This window comes from Mustela erminea, chromosome 14, assembly GCF_009829155.1.
Source record: "Mustela erminea isolate mMusErm1 chromosome 14, mMusErm1.Pri, whole genome shotgun sequence".
Classification (NCBI taxonomy): domain Eukaryota; kingdom Metazoa; phylum Chordata; class Mammalia; order Carnivora; family Mustelidae; genus Mustela; species Mustela erminea.
Window position 1 is genome coordinate 9373505 of NC_045627.1, and position 20856 is coordinate 9394360.

At 52.7% G+C, this 20856-nt stretch overlaps 1 pseudogene; it reads left to right on the top strand.

Moving 5' to 3' along the window:
- The first annotated feature begins 3720 nt into the window (after positions 1 to 3720).
- LOC116573593 lies at positions 3721 to 6597 on the top strand (annotated as a pseudogene).
- The last annotated feature ends 14259 nt before the right edge of the window (positions 6598 to 20856 follow it).

Sequence of the window (20856 nt, forward strand, 5' to 3'; positions counted from 1 at the left end):
TATTCTCAGGAGAGAGTAGACCACCATCCATCCAGGACAAGCCAGACCAGGCAAGGGTTAGAGGGACATGAGGTTTTCTCCCTGAAGATCTCGGGCCGGAGTCCAGGTGTGGTGGAGGGGTCCAGGGCAGCGTCCCAAACACAGTGACCGGTGGCCAAGAACTGGAGGTTAAGAGCTGCCTCTCTAGCGGAGGTCAGGCCCCTGAGCACTGGGTCATCTGCTGCTGGGGTGGGGGTCTCAGCCTCCCCGTGTTCTCTTATCTCAGTACCAAGTGGAGCCACTGGAGAAGGAGCAACAGAAGCAAAAAACATCAGACCGTGAAAGGTGAGTGTCCGCCACTCACCCCTGCGTGCCCCAGTTACACTGTGTCCCCCGCTCTGAAGGCCGAGTCCCACTGTCTCCAGGACACCAGGGCCTGAGCCCATCCCTCAGGAAACAGAGCCCTGGGTGGGGGTTGGGGGCTCTGAGGAGGGAGAGTGAACCCGGAGGCTTCCCAGATTGTGCACCAGAATGAAGCCCTGAGGGGCTGGAAACTGGTATTCCCTAACCAGGCGCCCCAGGGCCTGGACTGGGGGCGGGACCTCCCGCTCCCACTGTGGACAAGCTGTTCAACTCTGCTTAGATTCCTCTGGAGGCTACAGTAGGCCTTCCTCCCCCAGCAAGGTCATGAATGGGGAAGCACTTTGGAAAGACAAAGCGATCCCCATCATGAATCCTGTAGTCACCATGCGGGCATGTGGCCTTGGACAGTGCTGTTTGGGACTCCCGAGTCCAATCCCCCAAAGGTCTCCCCTAATGGGAAATTGTACCCAGCCTCCCGTAAGATCCCTGGACCCTGTCTTCTGCTGTGACCCGGTCTCCTGTTTCCAGGTTTCAGAGAATTTATGAAGAGTCTGGAAGAGGTTCAGGACCTGTTCTCCCTTCTGGAAAGGTAAAGAATCTGCTCCCTTCTCCCCTGGGTGGGCCTTCCTGAGTCTATGGTGTGACCCCTGGGCTGCAGGGAACAGCCTCTGGGGCTGTTTGTGGGGGCTGGGAGGAGCCATGGGGACAGACTGTGACCAAAGACCCAGGGTGAGGGACAGCAGGAGCATTGTGATGTGGGTGTGGGGCGTGGACGGCCGTGGGGACTGCTCCCGGACTCAACTGCTACAGCGGCAGCTCATGCCTCCTGTCTCCCACAGCCACCTGGAGAGGCTCTCTGACCAGGGGGGCTTTCACCATTTCTTACGTCAAGCAGCCCCTGGGCAGGTGCGCCGAGGGGTGCCAGCTGGAGCCCGTCATCCATGTAGGGAGCCTCTGCAAGATGCTGCTCCCGCTGTGGCCTCATCACCTGCCCTAACTCCACTGACGGGGTCTCCTCAGCCTCTGGCCTCCACCGTGCCAGCAGGACCAATGACCTCAATTTCCGTTGCTTCACACTCCTCCCTTACTACTTCCTGGATAGTAGAGCCTTTCCTCCCCCCGGATGGCTTTCCACACCAGCCACTCGCTCTTCCCCCTTCCCCGCCATGTCTCCCTCCTTCAGAGGCCTGCCCTGGCCTCTGACAGCCTCCTTGGCCCCAGAGCGGCCAGACTCTCCTTTGACTCTCCCTCAGTGTGACTCAAGGGCACCCCTGCCGTGCCCCATCCCACAGAGCTCGGCTCCGCACACGCCTTGGTCAGCTGACAGGTCAGCTTCTCCTGTCCCAGCCATCTCGGGCCTGAGCCGCTCACATTGCCCCATTTTGGCCCTGTCCTGGTGGCAGGCAGCTGCCAATGCCTGGAACCTGTCCACCTCAACATGCTTGGAGTCCCGTCAAGCGCCTCTGTCCCATGGCCCACCAGAAGCCTTGTTCTGGGGAGACCCCACACCCAGACAGGAAGAGACTAGGATCCCCCCTTCCATCAACCCGGACGTCCAGAAGCTTCTGGAGATACTCATTGCCAAGAGGTCTTGGAGGGAGAAGGACAAGAAAGAAAGGTCAAAATACCAGCTGACCTCTTTCAGGAGAATGTTCAAGTCCCCAGGTGACGGGCAGGACACCATGGGCCGCCCGTCCTTCTGGAGCATGAGGGGCAAAGCAAAACAGCTGCTTGGTCCTGAGAAGCCCCCACGTCCCAAGAGTCCAAGGGACAATTTAGAGCAGAAATGCCACCAGTTCTTCTGGGGTCTCCCCTTTCTGCACAGCGAGTCACTGGTGGCCACTGTCAGGGTGACCGATCCCCCATTGGAGTTCCCGTCTGTCATATTCAATGAGCTCTCTCATGCCTTGCCACTCCAGATTCAGGGCAACGTGGTTCCAAGCCTCTCCCTGACCCATGATTTACATGACCCTTCAGCCAGTCCCCAACCCTTGACCCTGAGATTGTCCCAGTCCCTGCCCCTTCCTCCATCTCAGCCCCAACCCCTCCCTCTGACTCAGCCCCAGCCCCTCCCTCTGACTCAGCCCCAGCCCCTCCCTCTGACTCAGCCCCAGCCCCTCCCTCTGACTCAGCCCCTTCCCCAAGCCCTCCCTCTGACTCAGCCCCAGCTCCTCCCTCTGACTCAGCCCCAGCCCCTCCCTCTGGACCAGCCCCTGCCCCAGCCCCTCCCTCTGACTCAGCCCAAGCCCCTCCCTCTGACTCAGCCCAAGCCCCTCCCTCTGACTCAGCCCCAGCCCCTCCCTCTGGACCAGACCCTGCCCCAGCCCCTCCCTCTGACTCAGCCCAAGCCCCTCCCTCTGACTCAACCCAAGCCCCTCCCTCTGACTCAGCCCAAGCCCCTCCCTCTGACTCAGCCCCTGCTCCAGCCCCTCCCCCTGACTCAACCCCAGCCCCTCCCTCTGACTCAGCCCCTTCCCCAGCCCCTCCCTCTGACTCAGCCCCAGCCCCTCCCTCTGGACCAGCTCCTTCCCCAGCCCCTCCCTCTGACTCAGCCCAAGCCCCTCCCTCTGACTCAACCCAAGCCCCTCCCTCTGACTCAACCCAAGCCCCTCCCTCTGACTCAACCCAAACCCCTCCCTCTGACTCAGCCCCTGCCCCAGCCCCTCCCTCTGACTCAGCCCCAGCCCCTCCCTCTGACTCAGCCCAAGCTCCTCCCCCTGACTCAGCCCCAGTCCCTCCCTCTGGACCAGCTCCTTCCCCAGCCCCTCCCTCTGACTCAGCCCAAGCCCCTCCCTCTGACTCAACCCAAGCCCCTCCCTCTGACTCAGACCTTGCCCCAGCCCCTCCCTCTGATTCAGCCCCAGCCCCTCCCTCTGGATCAGTCCCAGCTCCCACCTCTAACTGAGCCACAGACCCAGGCAGGCCTTGCACCCTCTGTCCCAGTTGGACCCTCGTCTCTGCCACCCGAGATGGGGAGGTGCCAGGTGTCTTGCCCTGTAGTCCAGAAGACACCATCTTACACGCCAACTGCTTTTCAAAACCTGGAATGTCACTTTCTGGAGAAGCAACTAGAAAGGGGCAAGGTACCCCCTGTGATGAAAAGATCTCAGCAAGTCTTTAGCCAAGGTCCTCCTGACCTTCCGCAGGGTGGCCAGGCCCCCGAGGGCCATGGGTCAGTCTCTGTCTTTCCTGGAGAATTGATCGACTCTGAGCTCTGGGAGCAACTGGATTGGCACCTTTGGAAGAGGCTCATGAAGCAAGGAAGGGGCTCGTCCTGCAGGATCCAGCTATCCCTAGAGATACAGCCTCACCAAGAGTTCCAGAAGGTGCCCCAGGCACACAGCTGGCACAGTCCCAAGGCCAAGTCTGAGTCTACAAATGAAGCTGCCAGGCCACACAGAAGACTGGGTCCAGGTACCCAGGGAAGGACCGTGCCAAGAAAAAGACTGGGCAAGGATTCAAGGTCCAGTGCAGGGAGGATCCAGAAAGATCTACACAGGGGCTCAGCGAGGCTCTCCAGAGAAGGCTCCAGGAAGAAATCGTGAGGAGTCAGACACAGACATGAAGCCCTCCACAAGCAGCACAGACGAGAAGCGCCTAGAGAAGGACCTGAGAGCCCATTTAAGGAAGTTGGGGCAGTTCAGAGAGGGTCAGATGCCTTTGGATGTTCATCCTTCCAGGCTTGCTGCCCACCACTCCTCGGACCTTCCCAGGAAGCCAAGCTCTCACGGGAAACCTGGAAAGCCAGCGCTTTCCAAGTGCTGGGAGCCCTCCCACGATTTTTCCATCCTCAGTCCATATGCTCAGCGGATGCTAGAAGCACATATCAAAAGGCTCAGGGTGAAGCACCGTTGGGGCCTCCCCCTCAAGGTTCTCAAGGACTATAAACCTCTTCAAGTTGAAGAAGGGCTTCCTCCTCTCCCAGTCCTTCCCTTCCCGCTCAGCCACCTGCATATCCAAGGCTGGCTTGAGCACCAAGTTCAGTGGGAAATCCTTCTCAGCCCTATCAAGGAGAGGTGATGAAAGAGTCTTACCCCACTTGGGGGGGTCCCCTCGGTGCTCCCCAGCCTACGTGTGAGGAAATCCAGCAGGCTCTGGAAGGGACCTCACCTGGGGGTGGCCCTCTAGCTGGAGAGGGGCCCAGGTCACCTTCTCGGACCTTCACATACAGCTTTGTGGGCAGAATCTGGCACAGTGAGACTGTCTCTAGGACTCTTATGAACAGCAGCTTGCAGTCAAGTCCAAGTCCAGCAATGGCCACAAAGGAGCTAAGGAGGGTGAATGGGGGTCGGGCCTCACGGGACATGACCATGCTAGAGCTCAACTTAGAGCACCAGAATCTGAGTGCCAAAGAGCCCGGGGAGGTGGGGGACTTCAAGGAGGCCCCTGCCTGGGGAGTCACCTTAGAACCCCGTGTGCTGGCCAACAACCAAGGCCTCCGTGGCAAGCTGAGAAGATCGGGGTCTGCAGAGAAAAGTGACAGTCCCTTGCAACGTACAAAGTTGGTCACCCGAGACCTCGAAGAGCTACGCCTTGAGGCACGGCGCAGGGGATCGGAGCCCCAGAAGTTGATGGAGTCAGCGACCCGGCTTCGTGATGCCACCCCCACTGTGCGCCTACAAGACTGTGAAACTGGGGTCCTCCTTCAAGACTGTGCGACGGAGAGTCTCCTTCAAGACTGTCAGTCCAACATGTTCCTCGCTGCTGACATCTTGGCTTCTCAGGGATCTCTGTCTAGCTTCCAGAGCAGGTCCAGTGAAGACACATCTACTTCTGAGGTGCTGCATGGCCAAAGATCCCGTGGCCAGAGCCCCCACAGGCAGCCAGGACCCCTGGGACTGGAGCACCAATGTAAGAGCCTGAGCAGGTCATGTGTCCCCCCCGTGGAGATAGAGAGCTCCACGAGGTCCCCCTCGAGAGAGCCCACCAAGGAGTGGTCAGAAATGAAGCTCCTCCAGATCAGTGAGGTGAGACATCCAGTCCAGAGCAAGGAGTCAGGAGAGGCCTCGGGAAGCAAGGCCTGTGAGATCTTGCTGAAGAAAGAGGAGGCGCCTCCGGAAAACTACTTCAGGAGAAGGATGACGCACTTGCTCCAGTGGTTCTTTCCCAGTAAAGGCAGAGGACTGGAAGATTCCCTTCAAAAGGGCAAGTCTTCATCATCCCAGGGCCGGGGACAAGTCATGGGCAGGTCAGCCATGGACAGGGCTTCTGCCGAGGCTCAGGTGGTCGTGAGGGCTGTGGAGCAAATCCTAGAGGAGAAACTGTTGCCCAACCAGGGACTCAGGGTCCCGAAGGTTGGCTGGTGCAAAAAGGATCTCCAGGCTTCAGCAGACCCCAATGTCTGCTATCACAGGGTTCTCTCCTACCAAGAGCAGAGGAGAGTCATGAGGGAGACAGCCAGTCCACAGGGCACCCCCAGGGGCCACAACTATGCCAACAAGACCGAGTGGATCGGGTGGCCCTTCCCCACCAGGGTGCCAGAGTGCCCGAGCAGACCCTGCCAGAACGGGTCCCTGGTAGGGGGCCCTTCAGGCCGCACCCTGCAGGCCCACTGCCCCAGGCGCTGCCTCCTTAAAAAAGACAGTTCACCTGGCCAGCCACTGCGTGCTTCTCACGCCTTTCCTGGCAGAACAACTTTCCCCCAAGAAAAAACGCAGACAGTGCAGAGAAAACCTTTTTGTTCTCACATTAGTACATCATCTATGGGCTAATGGCGTCTTCATGCCACAGTTACTTTGCTTCCCCAAAATAAATGTGATTTGTTTTTGGGGTTTTTTTTCCCCCTCAAGAGTGGTGCTGGCCTCTGTGTGTGTCCTGCTGCGGTGGGAGGGAAGGATCAGGGTCTGCTCTCCCCGAGGACCTGCTTTGGTTTCCAGAATGAATGGGGCCTTGGAGGATGGTTTATCTCGGGGTCCACCCCCGCCCCCTTCCTCCCTCTCCTTCAGTTTCCATGACAAGGTGAACAAGACCCAGACCGGGACCTCTCCTGCTTTCCCTCCACCTGGAGCTTGTGTGGCTTTAGGGAGGGTTTGCGAGGCAGAAATCCCGCGGAGGCTTTAGGAAGACGGAATCCTAGGTCAGAGTGGGGCCCGCAGTTGGGAGACACAAGACTGGCCTTGAGGGCAGAGGTGAGAAATCCTGTCCCACCCCCCGCAGTCTCCTGTGGGGAGTAGAGGAGGGCCACCCCAGGAGCCATCTCACCCCAGGGAATCCCGTCTTAGCTCCCTTAGCCCCTCTTCTCACACTCAGATCCACAAGGGACAAACTCGAACCCGGTGCTGAGGGTGTGTGGGGCGTGCCACAGAGATCCCCAGGGTCCAACCTGCCCAGGCCCAGGGCACTGAAGGGGCCTGCCCACCAGCACCCCCTTCCCCTCTTGGGGGATTGAGGGAGTGTGGCTGTGGGCAGGGGCCCCTGTACTTAGGGTGGGACGCCAGGAAGGAGGACAAGTGACAGAGTGTGCCCATGCCTGATGTGACGACTGAAGACCCTTGGTGTCCCACTGCCACCTATGGGCCCAGAGGGGAGAAGTTAGAGGCCCTGGGGCTGTCCCCGCAGGGTCTGTGCCCCACTCCAGCTGCCAATCCCAGGGGTGAGGGGGTGGGGGTAATGGGGTGGGGGTTGTACAGAAGCCACCTGAGCTCCCACACAGACGGCCAGGTGCCCAGAGGCAGCAAAGCCTTCAGGCAGAGAAGTGAATTTCTGCACAATTTGATAAGCTTGTAGGACTGGGGTGCCCAGACGGACTTGTGGTCTGTGACCTTTATGTACACGTGTGGCCCAAGGATGGCTCCCAGGGGACTGGTGGGGACTCAGAGGCCAAGGGACTGGCCTGGCTCCTGGTCTTGGTTACCCCAGAGCCTGGAGGGGCAGGAGGCCCTCAGATGGGGCTTCTCCCATCCCCGGCTGGAAGGGACGTGTCCAGAAGGAGGGTGGAGTCTAGGAGGGCGCCCCCTGCATGTCCCGCGCCCAGCCCAACATTGTCCTCCAGGGTCCCCCACACATCGCTCTGATGGGAGACCCACACAGAGACCCAACACAGAGACCTCTGACAGAGACCCACACAGAGACAGTGCACAGAGAGCTCTAACAGAGACCTCTGACAGACACCCACACAGAGACTCCACAGAGAACCCTCAGCACGACACTACACAGAGATCTCTGCCAGAGACTCACAAGGGCAGGGGCTAAGTTTCTGCTTATCATGATACCATTACTTATGATCATGCACGTTGTAGACTGCAAGGCCTTCTCAGAAACACCCAGAGACCAAGCCCATCCCATACTGAGAGATACCCAGCAGCTGTTGCTGTTGGACTGTGACAAACACCATGGCAGGGGCCACGAATGCCCTGGTGTGAACAGGGGAGTGGGGAGGGCACCCTGAGGGCAGGCATCCCGCACGCCGACTCCTATGATGGGGATCTCCCCCGGAAGCTTGTGTGCACACAACTACGGACCATGCCTCTCCCCGTGACAGAGGAGCTTTGCTACGCATCCTCGCAGTCCATTTCCGATGGTGTTTGGCCACTTATGTAATGGAAGACCATCGGTTTCCAAAATTTCATGAAATTTACATTAACTGAAAATTTTGTTTTCTAGACTCTATCTATTGGGAGGGGAGGGGCAGAGGGGGAGGAGTAGAGGAGGGAGGGAGAAGGACAAGCAAATTCCACACTGAGCGGTGAGCCTGGGCCCACCGGTTCTCAGGACCTGAGATCCTGACCTGAGTTCAAACCGAGAGTTGGTGCCTTAACTGACTGAGCCAGCTGGTGCTCCTGAGATTCTTGAACTAACTTTTGAAGTACGCAAGAGAGGAGAAAATACGGTACCAAAGTATTCACAAAATGGTAATGATGGTGATGTTCTGTGCTTGTGGAGGGTTTCCTCCTCATGAAGCCCCGACTCAGGACCTTGGCTTAGAGCACCTCGCTCACAACCCTAACCCCCTCCTCTAACCCCTCCCCTAACCTCTCTTCCAACCACTTGTCTAACCCCTCCTCTAGCCACTCCCCTAACCACTCCCACCTTCCCATGAATCAATCCATGTAACTGATGAAGAGCAGGAAAGTTTGTTGCTGTTGTCTGCTTTGTAAAGCAAGGTTGCTTGTTGCCACCTCTCTTCTGGATTATTTCACAGACATTAGACGAAGCTTTAGAAGAAAGTTCTCCCTCATCTAGGAGAGTGGGTCTTCCCACGTTTTATCACAAACCTTTCCTACAAACATCTCAGAAATGCCAATATAATACATAGTATTTTCTACAGATGAACAAAAGCAAAGATTTATCTCATTCATGTAAATGCTAAGAAAGCAAGACAGCGAATTAGTGATTGAAGCCTCACACCTGAGGCTTAAGCAGACGAGCAGAGACCTGCAGTCGATCAGCTACAGAGAAGGACGAAACACGTAAGCGACCTCGACTTCGCAATCAGGGGGAAAACTAGGATGTAGGATTTGAAAAGTCCTAGAAATGGTCACTGCCTTTCAAAACATCCCCCCTATTCTTCCCCACAGAGTCCGAGAGGCCAGCAAGGCCTCAAACTTTTGATTTACCATGAGTCATAAAAGCTTTTCAATCTGGAGAAGTCCCTTTCTGAAATGGAAACACCCTTTTGTGGCATTCTTTTAAGTCAGGTTCTTTCCTTCATTTCTTCATCCAAATGTATTGGTTGAACAGGGTAGACATGGAGCCTGGAAGAGGACCCCCCATCAGTCTCTCTGCTGGCTTGAACCACACAGAGAGACAACTAAAGAAAAGGGCTCACCTGCGGTGAGATCTGTTTCTAGGACACTAAATGTGATTTTTTTCATAAGCAGGATCTCAAGAAATCCATGCGTTGACCCTGTGTGTTAAGGTTAATCAGGCTGTTTTTTATGGAAAGAAAGAAAAACAGAGGTTGCGGTCTGGAAAGTTTCTTGGCCAAGGGGTCATCCCCCGAGAGGCCTGCCCCTGAGACTGAGGGTGGGAGGTTTCTGGAACAATGTCCCCCACACTAGGGCATGTGCTGGGAGGAATCCACTTACTGACAGGAGGTTTTATCTACACATACTCCTTGGTTTTCCTACCAAATAGGACTGCTGAGTCATGGAATCACAAAGTAGGAATTCTCAGGGGAAACACCAAGAAACAAACATCAAGACTAGGGTGCTGAGTGACTGTCTGTCTTAGGTCAATCCTTCATCGGTCTCATGCCTTCAAACTACCCTTTGTCTCATGCCACAGCTACCCATGTCAGCATGTGGAGGGTTCGGACAGATGGGCTTAGAAGCCCTACAAACCCTGACTAAAAGAAAGACCCCATGACAAGATTTCACCAATGCCCAGGAGTTTAAAGGACAGCAGAGAGAGCCAAGCTTCCACATCAGAAGAAGCCAGGGACATCTGGAGGAGAAAGGTACAGCTTAGCCCCTCACAGGCCTGCTTCGCATGGAAAGAAAGGCAGAAAATTCTGGCACTCCTTCCTGTGAGCATTGAATGACCATCCTTCCTTCATTCAAAACTTACCACCACCCCACCAAAAAAACGTAAACGAACAAACAAACAAACGTAACATGTGAAAAGGCTGAGCCAGGGACAGTGGTTTCTACCCCAACTATTCCTGAGTCAGTATTATGGTCTTACAATACCTCACTTTTATTGTTTAACTGTCTCTGCTCTGAATACATTTCAGAGAAAATTCTGAAGTAAGCATTCAAGTGAAGCCATAAAAATGTTCTGTACTATGATCAAGTGGGCATTTTAACGACTTATAATTTCGCTTCTAATGTAGGAAATGCTCCATACCTCCCAAACTAAGCTTGTTAGGGGTCAGACAGATTCATGAATGTGGGCAGTCTCTATTAGATTTCTGTCCTGGGTTGTTTTACTTCTAAATGTTTATAGCTGCTTAAGCAGTGATTTAGAAAAAAATACTTTCACTACTTTTTTTCACTCTATGAACCCACCTCAAGTATTGTGGAAATATTAAAAGATATAATTCTCTCATTCCATCCTCATGCCTCGAAGCCTTTAGTTTGTGTTTTTGAGAACACTTGCACTGAACGTGATGTAAGTGTGCTTGGGTGTCCTGATATAAGGGTGGTGTTTTACATTCAATGTCTGTTTCTCGAAGGTTCACTTCAGCCCAGAGGAGCTGCTGACATGTTCTGTTGCTTCTATGGGGGTTCTGCCTGTCTCATCCCTGGGCTTACTGCCCTGCTCTGTGCCACCAACAGTTTACCAAACTGCTGGGGGTCTGTGTTCTGGGATCCTGGCTTCTCAGCTGGACCCACTGGGAGAGACCTGGAGACCACATGATCTGCCCACAGAGTCCTACCATGGCCCAGGGTAGTAACAGGGAAGATCAAGGGCTGTGAGAATGCTTAGCACTGCTTCGCCTGGGCTCCCTGCCCCCTCTCGCCAGGGCAGCACCCCACCTCAGCCCCTGGCCACCCACTCCCAGGACGCAGTGGTGGCTGCTACAAACTAGGGTTGTAAAAGCCTTCTGCCCACATGTGGCATACATGTCATCTTAGTGAAGCAGTGACAAACCAGGGAAGAAAACAGTATCTGTTAATTAGCTCTAATGCAGAGTTCGACTGTCCTGCAGTGTCCGTGCCTACATCTTTGACTCTTCATGGACTTCCACTCTTTCCATGCAAAATCGAAGGGACAGTGATGCCCTGGCTAGCCCCCACCATGGAGGAGGGAAGGGGTGCTTGTGATTTATAGACTAAGAGGAAAGCACAGGAATCCCATGGGCAATGATTTGTGGAACCAGGCCAGGTTGGAAGAAGTAAAAGGAGGAATGAAAACAGAAAGGTGCAGTGTCCTTTTCTTTCAGAGAGTAACAGATGAACAGCGTCTGAAAGGTGGCCAGGAGCTGGGGTCCAGGGCCCCTGAGCCTCAGCAGAACGCACAAATCTCAGTTCCACATCACCATTAATGAACTGAAATGTCTCCTCTCTGTCAGTTTCAGGTGATGAAAGACTGTTTATATATTTTGGAACTGTCCCAGGCAGTACCAGAGTCTTGGTTCTCTTACCTGAGAAGGAAAGTAAGGTTGAAAATGAGAATACAGGGTGAAGACTGATCATAAATTGTTAGCATTTCCTCTCTCCCTGATGACTCAACATCGCCAGGCAGAGGCTGTGAGCCCCCTCCTGGGCCCACCAGGGTGGTCAGGCTGGCTCCCGTCATAAGGTCCCCATCTTACCTTCCCCTGTCTGTGACCCAGGGACTCCAAACATAACAGTGAAATCCCCTCAAGTCTTTGTGGCCATCCCAACCTGAAATACAGGGACCTGCCCAGGGTTTCTCAGTGATTCAGGTCTGCACCTGCTGGATACGGTCACCTCCTGGACCCGCCTGCCATGAGGCCACCAGCAAGGAGTGCCGGTTGTGCCTCCTGCCCTAGCACCTGTGAGCATAACAAGTCCGGTCATTTCTTAGCTTTCCTGTGCGTGACTTCCACAACCACGTTGGAATGTTCCTTAAAGACCCCACAAGGGGGACTAACCTCGCCCACTCACAACAGAGTGGTATTGGCAGAAAACAGAATCTTCATTACAAATACATGTGGTCTGGGAAAGCTAAGCGACTTACTAAACCTGCATCTAGAAGGTGTCCTGCATCCTAGATGCCTGATGAACTCAGAGAGCCCGTTTCATGCACAGTGGATCACAACAGCTCAGTTCCTCTTCGCCCCGAATCCTTGCTTCCCTGCTCATGACTGACCCTGTTCTCATGACCATCAGCGGGGGCTTGTGACTAGTCAATTCTGATTGTGTAAAATACACTAGAAGGAGGACCTTGCGTGACAAATGATTGAGACAGGAGAAGTCATACTTCTGCCACAGTCTCTTAAAACACCAAGAAACTTCTTAAAACTTGAATCAGAAGATGTCAGGATACCTAGCACAGGAGGCTATGCAGCTCTGTCGGAGTGGGCCAGTCCCTCAGATCACTCACCATCTACGACTGATTTTAAAAAGACAGTGTGTACTAAGTAAATGTAATTTAACTTATATAATTTTGGAATGCTTTACAAAAAGGACAGAGTTCCTGATATTATCTTTTTATAATTAAGAAAAGAGTTAGTTTGACCTTTGCTCCATATGTATTCAAGTGTGTTATTTAAGCCTCATTTTACTAAATGAGATGAACCATAAAGCTATGGGATATTGTAGCATGAGCAATTCAGAAGTTCCGAATGCAGCTGAAAGGTTAACCCGTGCAGAGAGGATCTAAGGGCAGGGGACCTGGAACAATGTGCTTGTAGATGTCACCATAGGCTTATGTCATACACGACTTTTCAGTCTTATAATGAATGGGTTTTGTGAATTCAAAATTATTCTGTAGAAGCTGTCATAGCTGTCCTTGCTCTCCGCATCACTCTGGTGATTGGGCACTAGGAATCCTGTAAAACATTTTACATCAGACCTGCCCACCCACCAGTGATAAAACTACAATATGCTCTATATACAAAGAATCATTTAAAAGGATTTTTAGGAGCTGGGATTCTATGAGATGACAGCTGCTTTCACCTGAAAATGCAGTAAATACGTTCCTTACAAGATTCCAATGACTGACGGGTGAGAAAACATACCGAACACCAAGTGCAAGGGGCCGGAGCCAGGCTCTCAGGGCTGCGGGCCAGGAACCAGCACCACCAGATCGGGAGCCCCAGAGCCTGGGGTCCACAGCGAAATGCAGTAGGTGCACTGGTCCGAAGTCAGGGAGTGCTCCCTGGAGGAGGAGGCAGTGGATGCGGGGTTTCCACAGCACAGAGTTTAGACTGAGGCCACCAGAGCAGGGACGACGTGGGCAGGGCACACTTGCAGGGAAGAAACTGAGCTGGAAGGAGGACACTGGGGGCTGGCAGGCTGCCCCCAGGGCACGGGAGGATGTTTAGGACACGGGCTGGCCAGGGGACGAGCCTGCAAACCAGGTAAGGACATTGCACTGTGAGGGGTACTGAGTGTCTGAGCCAGGAAGGGTGACATGGTCCCTAGGCAAGGGGAACCCAGGGAGGCTTCCAGGTGCCGACCGGCACCTGCTCCAGTGGGATGATCCAGCAGGGCCTGGAGTGGGGGAGGGAAGTGGGGCTGCTGTGAACCTGGGCTGGGAATCTATCTTTACAGACTGTATCTGAAATGGAGCTAATTAGTGATCAGGACTGAATGAAATGGAGTGAGACCAGTTCTTGGAAAGTTGCAAGGTGGTTTGCCTCCTGGTGGCCAGCCTGGCTTTTGTCGTTGTTTGGTTTCCCTTCTTTTACAACCAACTGCCATGAAGTAAGCGTCTGGCAGAGTTCCAGTGACTAGCTGGGCATGGGTGGGGGCCACGTGAAGCAGGGTCCCCATCTTCTCGTGTGGATACAGCTCACACAGGGCTCCCAGGGGGAGGGCCTGCACCCTTAGAGACTCACGTGGATCCTGAGTCCTTGACCCTCCACAGGCTGAGGTCAGAGAGAGGACTGTTCCTCCTTCCTCTGGAGGGGGTGCCCTGGAGAGGGCCCTGAGAGGGGGCCTGCAGACCTGTCCCTTCTTTGCCAGTGGCCTCCCTGCTGCACTTGTTGGGGTCCCTGGGCTGTGAGGATGTGCCCCACAGAAGTGGTAATTTAGTGAGTCCCCAAGACTTCTTCCCCCTGGGTGATGGTCACATCCAGCTTGCCCTCAGGAAACATCTAATAGGAAATGGGAAGTGTGGGTGCCTGAAAATGGGCTGGAGTAGGGAAGGGCAGAGGGGCTTTGCAAAGCCAGTGATAGAGGTACACAGGACATGGCTGGAGGTTAGCAGGGACATGGGAGGAGCCTGTCCGAGTGCTGCGTCCCAGGTGGGGTTCCAGCTCTCCGTCAGTGTCACACACTGCCCACAAACCTCCCCTGAGGAGGGAAGGCTGCTTTGGTTGCCAGTGTGTTATTACAGTAACTATCATGGCCTGAGCACCAGTGGGATGATCCCTGGTACCCGGGAGCCTTGGTAGTGCCCTTTCATGCTATGAATGTCCAGACACGTGGTGTTTCCAGCAGCATCTGGAGAGACGGATACCAGCCCTCAGTTCAGGAAGCACATCTGTGTGCAAAGAGGAGCCTCTCCACTCATACACGACCAATCAGTTTAAAGGTCCTCTTAAGGACCTTATCAGGCTGGCAGGGTAAAGATTTCTTCTTCCAGCAGTGACTGAAACCTACTAACACTGTGTTTTCATTTTAAAAATATGGAAACTGGGAGATGAAAATAACAGAACATGAACATGTATGCACCAGCACATTTTGAAATAGACTGGATACTTAAAAAACCTACTTAAAAATTGAGGAGAGTGATGTCAGCAAGATGACACACAAGAAAACTCCAGGCCTGTTCCCTCCACAGAAACACCAAAAACACAACTAGAGACTGACCAAAATAACCATTGGGAACTATGGGAATGGCCAAAGAGTCACAGCAACCAAGTGAGTGCTTGGTCAAGAATGAGTCACCTGTGGCAGGGCAGGAAATTCCGTGACCATGCTGGGCAGAACACCTTGAGCAGAGTAGTCGCCACAAGCAAGTCCCCTTTGCAAACCAGAGAGAGCAAAGTGGACTAATCTGAGATCCTTTGATTTCTAACCTGTCTAGGGGATACCTGAGGGACTGGTCTTGGGACACCCAACACAGAGTTCAGACAACCAAAAGTGGCTCACGGCTCAGAAGGGGGGAAAACACTGGAAGCAGCAGGTACAACTTGTGAAAACCGTCCTAAAGGTCATTACAGACACAGACATCTGGGGCAAGTGATTATAGATTGAGGAATACAATAGAACAGCTAACATCCCTAAAATGAGCAAGGGTGTGAGCCTTACAGAGGAAGAAATTAAAAGCAGCCATACCAATGGGAGACCTGGGAAGAGAGCATGTGCACAGATGTAGGGATAACACAGGTATGAGAGAAGTGCATGCCAGGCTGATTAGCAAGGGTCTCCCCTGCATGAAGCCAGCATGCAAAGCCTGGGAGAGGGAGCTGTTTTTAAAAATACCTAGTTTTCAATAAGAGATCACAAGCTATACAAGGAAGAAGGAAAATATGGCTCATTCAAAGGAACAAAATACATCTCTAGAAACCATCCCAAAAGAAACATTGCCTTTGGACTTACTAGAGAATGGCTTTAAAACAATTGCCTTAAATATGCTCTAAAGGCTAAAGGAAAACATGGACAAAAGAAATAAAGGAAATCAAGAAAATATATGAGCAAAATGAGAATATTTACAAAGAATTTGGAATTATGAGAAACAATCAAACGAAGGGACACCTGGATGGCTCAGTGGGTTAAAGCCTCTGACTTCGGCTCAGGTCATGACCTAAGCGTCCTGGGATTGAGCTGTGCATCCAGCTCTCTGCCTAGCAGGGAGCCTGCTTCCTCCCCCCCCCCCCCAAATGAGAGACAAAAGAAAAGAAGAAAAAAAAAAGAAGAAGAAGAGAGAGAGAGAGACAGGAAAGAAAGGGAAGATGAAAGAGAAGGTTCAGCCCAGATGGGCCCCAAGGTAAGATTTATGAAGTAGACAAACAAAAAGAGACAAAAAGACTGATACAAGTATATGACAAGAGAAAAAAATCTATATATGCAAATAAAGGAAGAGCCTCGTCAAAAAGAACCCCAAGTGTAAGATTTATATGCTATCAGGACAAACACAAAAACACAGAAACACTGGTGGAAGAAGATGGGGGAGTTCTTATAAATTCTCAGTGTGTGCGAGGAAGGTTGTTTTGAATCTTCCTGGATGTATCTTGATATCTTTGTTAAAGGACTCAACTTTCCTAAGATAAACGGGATTAAAAATTGGTTTACCTATAGGGGTAGTATTGATTGGGGAAAGGGGATTACTTTCAAGTTTAACTCTATATGAATATTAGAGGATAAAAATAAAAAGGAATAAACTAGACTAAACTAAACTAAAATTTAAAAAAAGGAATTCAAAAAAATAAAAATGCAAAAGAAAAACATAGGGGTATGTATCAAAAAGTCCAGGATAGAAGGGTATTATGGAATTTGATGTACTGTAAAGCTCGCTGTGGTGGTAAATAGGTTAAAAAAATTACCTATGTGTAAAAAAAAAAAAAATGAACCAGAATAGTGGGAACGAGTGAACAATACAAGTTTTCCTATGAAGTAGTGGTTGTTCTCTTGTAGTCCTTTTTTTTTTCCCTCTTTTTTTTTTTTTTCTTTCTTGGTTTGTTTTCTGGGGGAGGGGCCTGCCACTTGGGTTGTCAGTCAATGATGTTTCCTGAGTTAAGTCCTCCCGCCCCCCTCAAGGGGGTGGGCTCTGAGGAAACTGGTTTTTTTCTGGCTTTTGTTCTCTGGCGGTTTTTATGTTTGTTCACATTTTTTTTTCTCTCACCTTGACCACCTTTGATGGTTTTTGTAGTTTTAGAGGAAAACAAACTGCACCCTGATCTCCCTCTCAGAGAGAAGCCTAAGTCTGGGTGCAGAGCCTAAATAAGTTCCCCCTTGGCCGCTGGCAGAGCTGGTTCCAAGTTGCAGACCCTGGGGGCACAGGATCTTTTGCTTGTACCCAAAGCCAAGGAAGTGGCGGCTGTCTGGGAGCTCCCTACCGCCAGAGAGGTTCCAAGCAGCGATCGCACACTGACATTTTGCCGCTGGCCCGGGCTGGGAGTGCCCGGCTTGCACGCACCTCTTTCAGAGGCGGCTATGGGTCGCGCGCGCGTCTCAGGCACTGAGAACAAGGCGCAGGTCTGAAAGCACCAGGCTGGGCTTTTGTGCACCTCTGTCAGGGGAGAGTTTGGGGCGCGCATCTTAGGCTTTGAAACAATGGCGCGGGTCAAAGAGCCCCGGCCGGGCCTTTGTAACTCTCTCAGGGGAGCATGAGGGACGTGCGCGTGTATCTCAGGCTTTGTGGTAGGGCTCGCGCGTTCTGCCGACCCCGTGGCTCCCATCCCCTCACAGGAGCTAGAACCCACGCATTCTTGGGCGCGCTGGCGGCTTAGGGACCAAGACCTGGTTTCTCTGCCGCACTCTCTCTGCCTCAGCGCCAGGGAGGCTGTCCTGGGACCGGGGACTTAAGCCCTTGTCCCTAGCCGCTCCGATTCCCAAAATTTCCCCCCGCGATCCTTTGCTCTTTTGGAGTGCTTTCGACCAGTCTCCAAGTTAATCCTGGTCCCCAGACGCAGGGCACTCTCGCTCGTATTGGGGTATTACTTTCCAACAGGTCGCCTCTGGTGGCTCCCTCCCCCTTCTGTTTATCTTCCGATATCAGTCCGCCATTCCACAACGCTTTACCTGCCCACTGGCGTCTTCTGCCCCTGTAGAGATCCAGACGTGTATGATTCTGATCTCAGGCTGATTTCATGGGTGAATGGAGTTCTTTGGTAGGTAATCAGCTCACTTTGGGGTACAGGCTGAAAAGGCGCCTCTTCCTACTCCCCCGCCATCTTGTCCCCCCCAGGAATGTCAAGATTCTTACATCACAAAATGTTAAAATGTATTTGATGTGTGCTACACATGTAAATATCCTGGTTCTGAGTCTTATGAATTACATGTTTGCTTTAATGGTTGCTACAATTCATAACATTTTTTTAAGTAGGCTCCACAGAGCTCAAACTCGTAACCCTGGGTTCAAGACATGAGCTGAGATCACGTCAGACACTTAACCTACTGAGCCACCCAAGCAATGCAGGTTGTGAATGATTTTTTTAAAAACCTCTTCTCTTTAAGGTGGTGAAGTTCATTTTGGGCTGCTATGTAATGAAGCCACATGGCCGCTAGATGGAGGTGTTGTAAAGCGCAGAGCACACTGCCCTTTTGCAGAGACTTCATTATTTTAAAAGATTTTATTTTGGTGGGGAGGACAAGATAGCTGGGGAGAAAGAAGGAAAGAACCTGACTTAAAAGAATGCCACAAAAGGGCGTTTCCATTTCAGAAAGGGACTTCTCCAGATTGAAAAGCTTTTATGACTCATGGTAAATCAAAAGTTTGAGGCCTTGCCGGCCTCTCGGACTCTGTGGGGAAGAATAGGGGGGATGTTTTGAAAGGCAGTGACCATTTCTAGGACTTTTCAAATCCTACATCCTAGTTTTCCCCGTGATTGCGAAGTCGAGGTCGCTTACGTGTTTCGTCCTTCTCTGTAGCTGATCGACTGCAGGTCTCTGCTCGTCTGCTTAAGCCTCAGGTGTGAGGCTTCAATCACTAATTCGCTGTCTTGCTTTCTTAGCATTTACATTAATGAGATAAATCTTTGCTTTTATTCATCTGTAGAAAATACTATGTATTATATTGGCATTTCTGAGATGTTTGTAGGAAAGGTTTGTGATAAAACGTGGGAAGATCCACTCTCCTAGATGAGGGAGAACTTTCTTCTAAAGCTTTGTCTAATGTCTGTGAAATAATCCAGAAGAGAGGTGGCAATAAGCAACCTTGCTTTACAAAGCAGACAACAGCAACAAACTTTCCTGCTCTTCATCAGTTACATGGATTGATTCATGGGAAGGTGGGAGTGGTTAGGGAAGTGGCTAGAGGAGGGGTTAGACAAGTGGTTGGAAGAGAGGTTAGGGGAGGGGTTAGAGGAGGGGGTTAGGGTTGTGAGCGAGGTGCTCTAAGCCAAGGTCCTGAGTCGGGGCTTCATGAGGAGGAAACCCTCCACAAGCACAGAACATCACCATCATTACCATTTTGTGAATACTTTGGTAACGTATTTTCTCCTCTCTTGCGTACTTCAAAAGTTAGTTCAAGAATCTCAGGAGCACCAGCTGGTTCAGTCAGTTAAGGCACCAAGTCTCAGTTTGAACTCAGGTCAGGATCTCAGGTCCTGAGAACCGGTGGGCCCAGGCTCACCGCTCAGTGTGGAATTTGCTTGTCCTTCTCCCTCCCTCCTCTACTCCTCCCCCTCTGCCCCTCCCCTCCCAATAGATAGAGTCTAGAAAACAAAATTTTCAGTTAATGTAAATTTCATGAAATTTTGGAAACCGATGGTCTTCCATTACATAAGTGGCCAAACACCATCGGAAATGGACTGCGAGGATGCGTAGCAAAGCTCCTCTGTCATGGGGAGAGGCATGGTCCGTAGTTGTGTGCACACAAGTTTCCGGGGGAGATCCCCATCATAGGAGTCGGCGTGCAGGATGCCTGCCCTCAGGGTGCCCTCCCCACTCCCCCGTTCACACCAGGGCATTCGTGGCCCCTGCCATGGTGTTTGTCACAGTCCAACAGCAACAGCTGCTGGGTATCTCTCAGTATGGGATGGGCTTGGTCTCTGGGTGTTTCTGAGAAGGCCTTGCAGTCTACAACGTGCATGATCATAAGTAATGGTATCATGATAAGCAGAAACTTAGCCCCTGCCCTTGTGAGTCTCTGGCAGAGATCTCTGTGTAGGGTCGTGCTGAGGGTTCTCTGTGGAGTCTCTGTGTGGGTGTCTGTCAGAGGTCTCTGTTAGAGCTCTCTGTGTACTGTCTCTGTGTGGGTCTCTGTCAGAGGTCTCTGTGTTGGGTCTCTGTGTGGGTCTCCCATCAGAGCGATGTGTGGGGGACCCTGGAGGACAATGTTGGGCTGGGCACAGGACACGCAGGGGGCGCCCTCCGAGACTCCACCCTCCTTCTGGACACATCCCTTCCAGCCGGGGATGGGAGAAGCCCCATATGAGGGCCTCCTGCCCCTCCAGGCTCTGGGGTAACCAAGACCAGGAGCCAGGCCAGTCCCTTGGCCTCTGAGTCCCCACCAGTCCCCTGGGAGCCATCCTTGGGCCACACGTGTACGTAAAGGTCACAGACCACAAGTCCGTCTGGGGACCCCAGTCCTACAAGCTTATCAAATTGTGCAGAAATTCACTTCTCTGCTTGAAGGCCTTGCTGCCTCTGGGCACCTGGCCGTCTGTGTGGGAGCTCAGGTGGCTTCTGTACAACCCCCACCCCACTACCCCCACCCCCTCACCCCTGGGATTGGCAGCTGGAGTGGGGCACAGACCCTGTGGGGACAGCCCCAGGGCCTCTAACTTCTCCCCTCTGGGCCCATAGGTGGCAGTGGGACACCAAGGGTCTTCAGTCGTCACATCAGGCATGGGCACACTCTGTCACTTGGCCTCCTTCCTGGCGTCCCACCCTAAGTACAGGGGCCCCTGCCCACAGCCACACTCCCTCAATCCCCCAAGAGGGGAAGGGGGTGCTGGTGGGCAGGCCCCTTCAGTGCCCTGGGCCTGGGCAGGTGGGTCCCTGGGGATCTCTGTGGCACGCCCCACACACCCTCAGCACCGGGTTCGAGCTTGTCCCTTGCGGCTTTGAGTGTGAGAAGAGGGGCTAAGGGAGCTAAGACGGGATTCCCTGGGGTGAGATGGCTCCTGGGGTGGCCCTCCTCTACTCCCCACAGGAGACTGCGGGGGGTGGGACAGGATTTCTCACCTCTGCCCTCAAGGCCAGCCTTGTGTCTCCCAACTGCAGGCCCCACTCTGACCTAGAATTCCGTCTTCCTAAAGCCTGCGTGGGATTTCTGCCTCGCAAACCCTCCCTAAAGCCACACAAGCTCCAGGTGGAGGGAAAGCAGGAG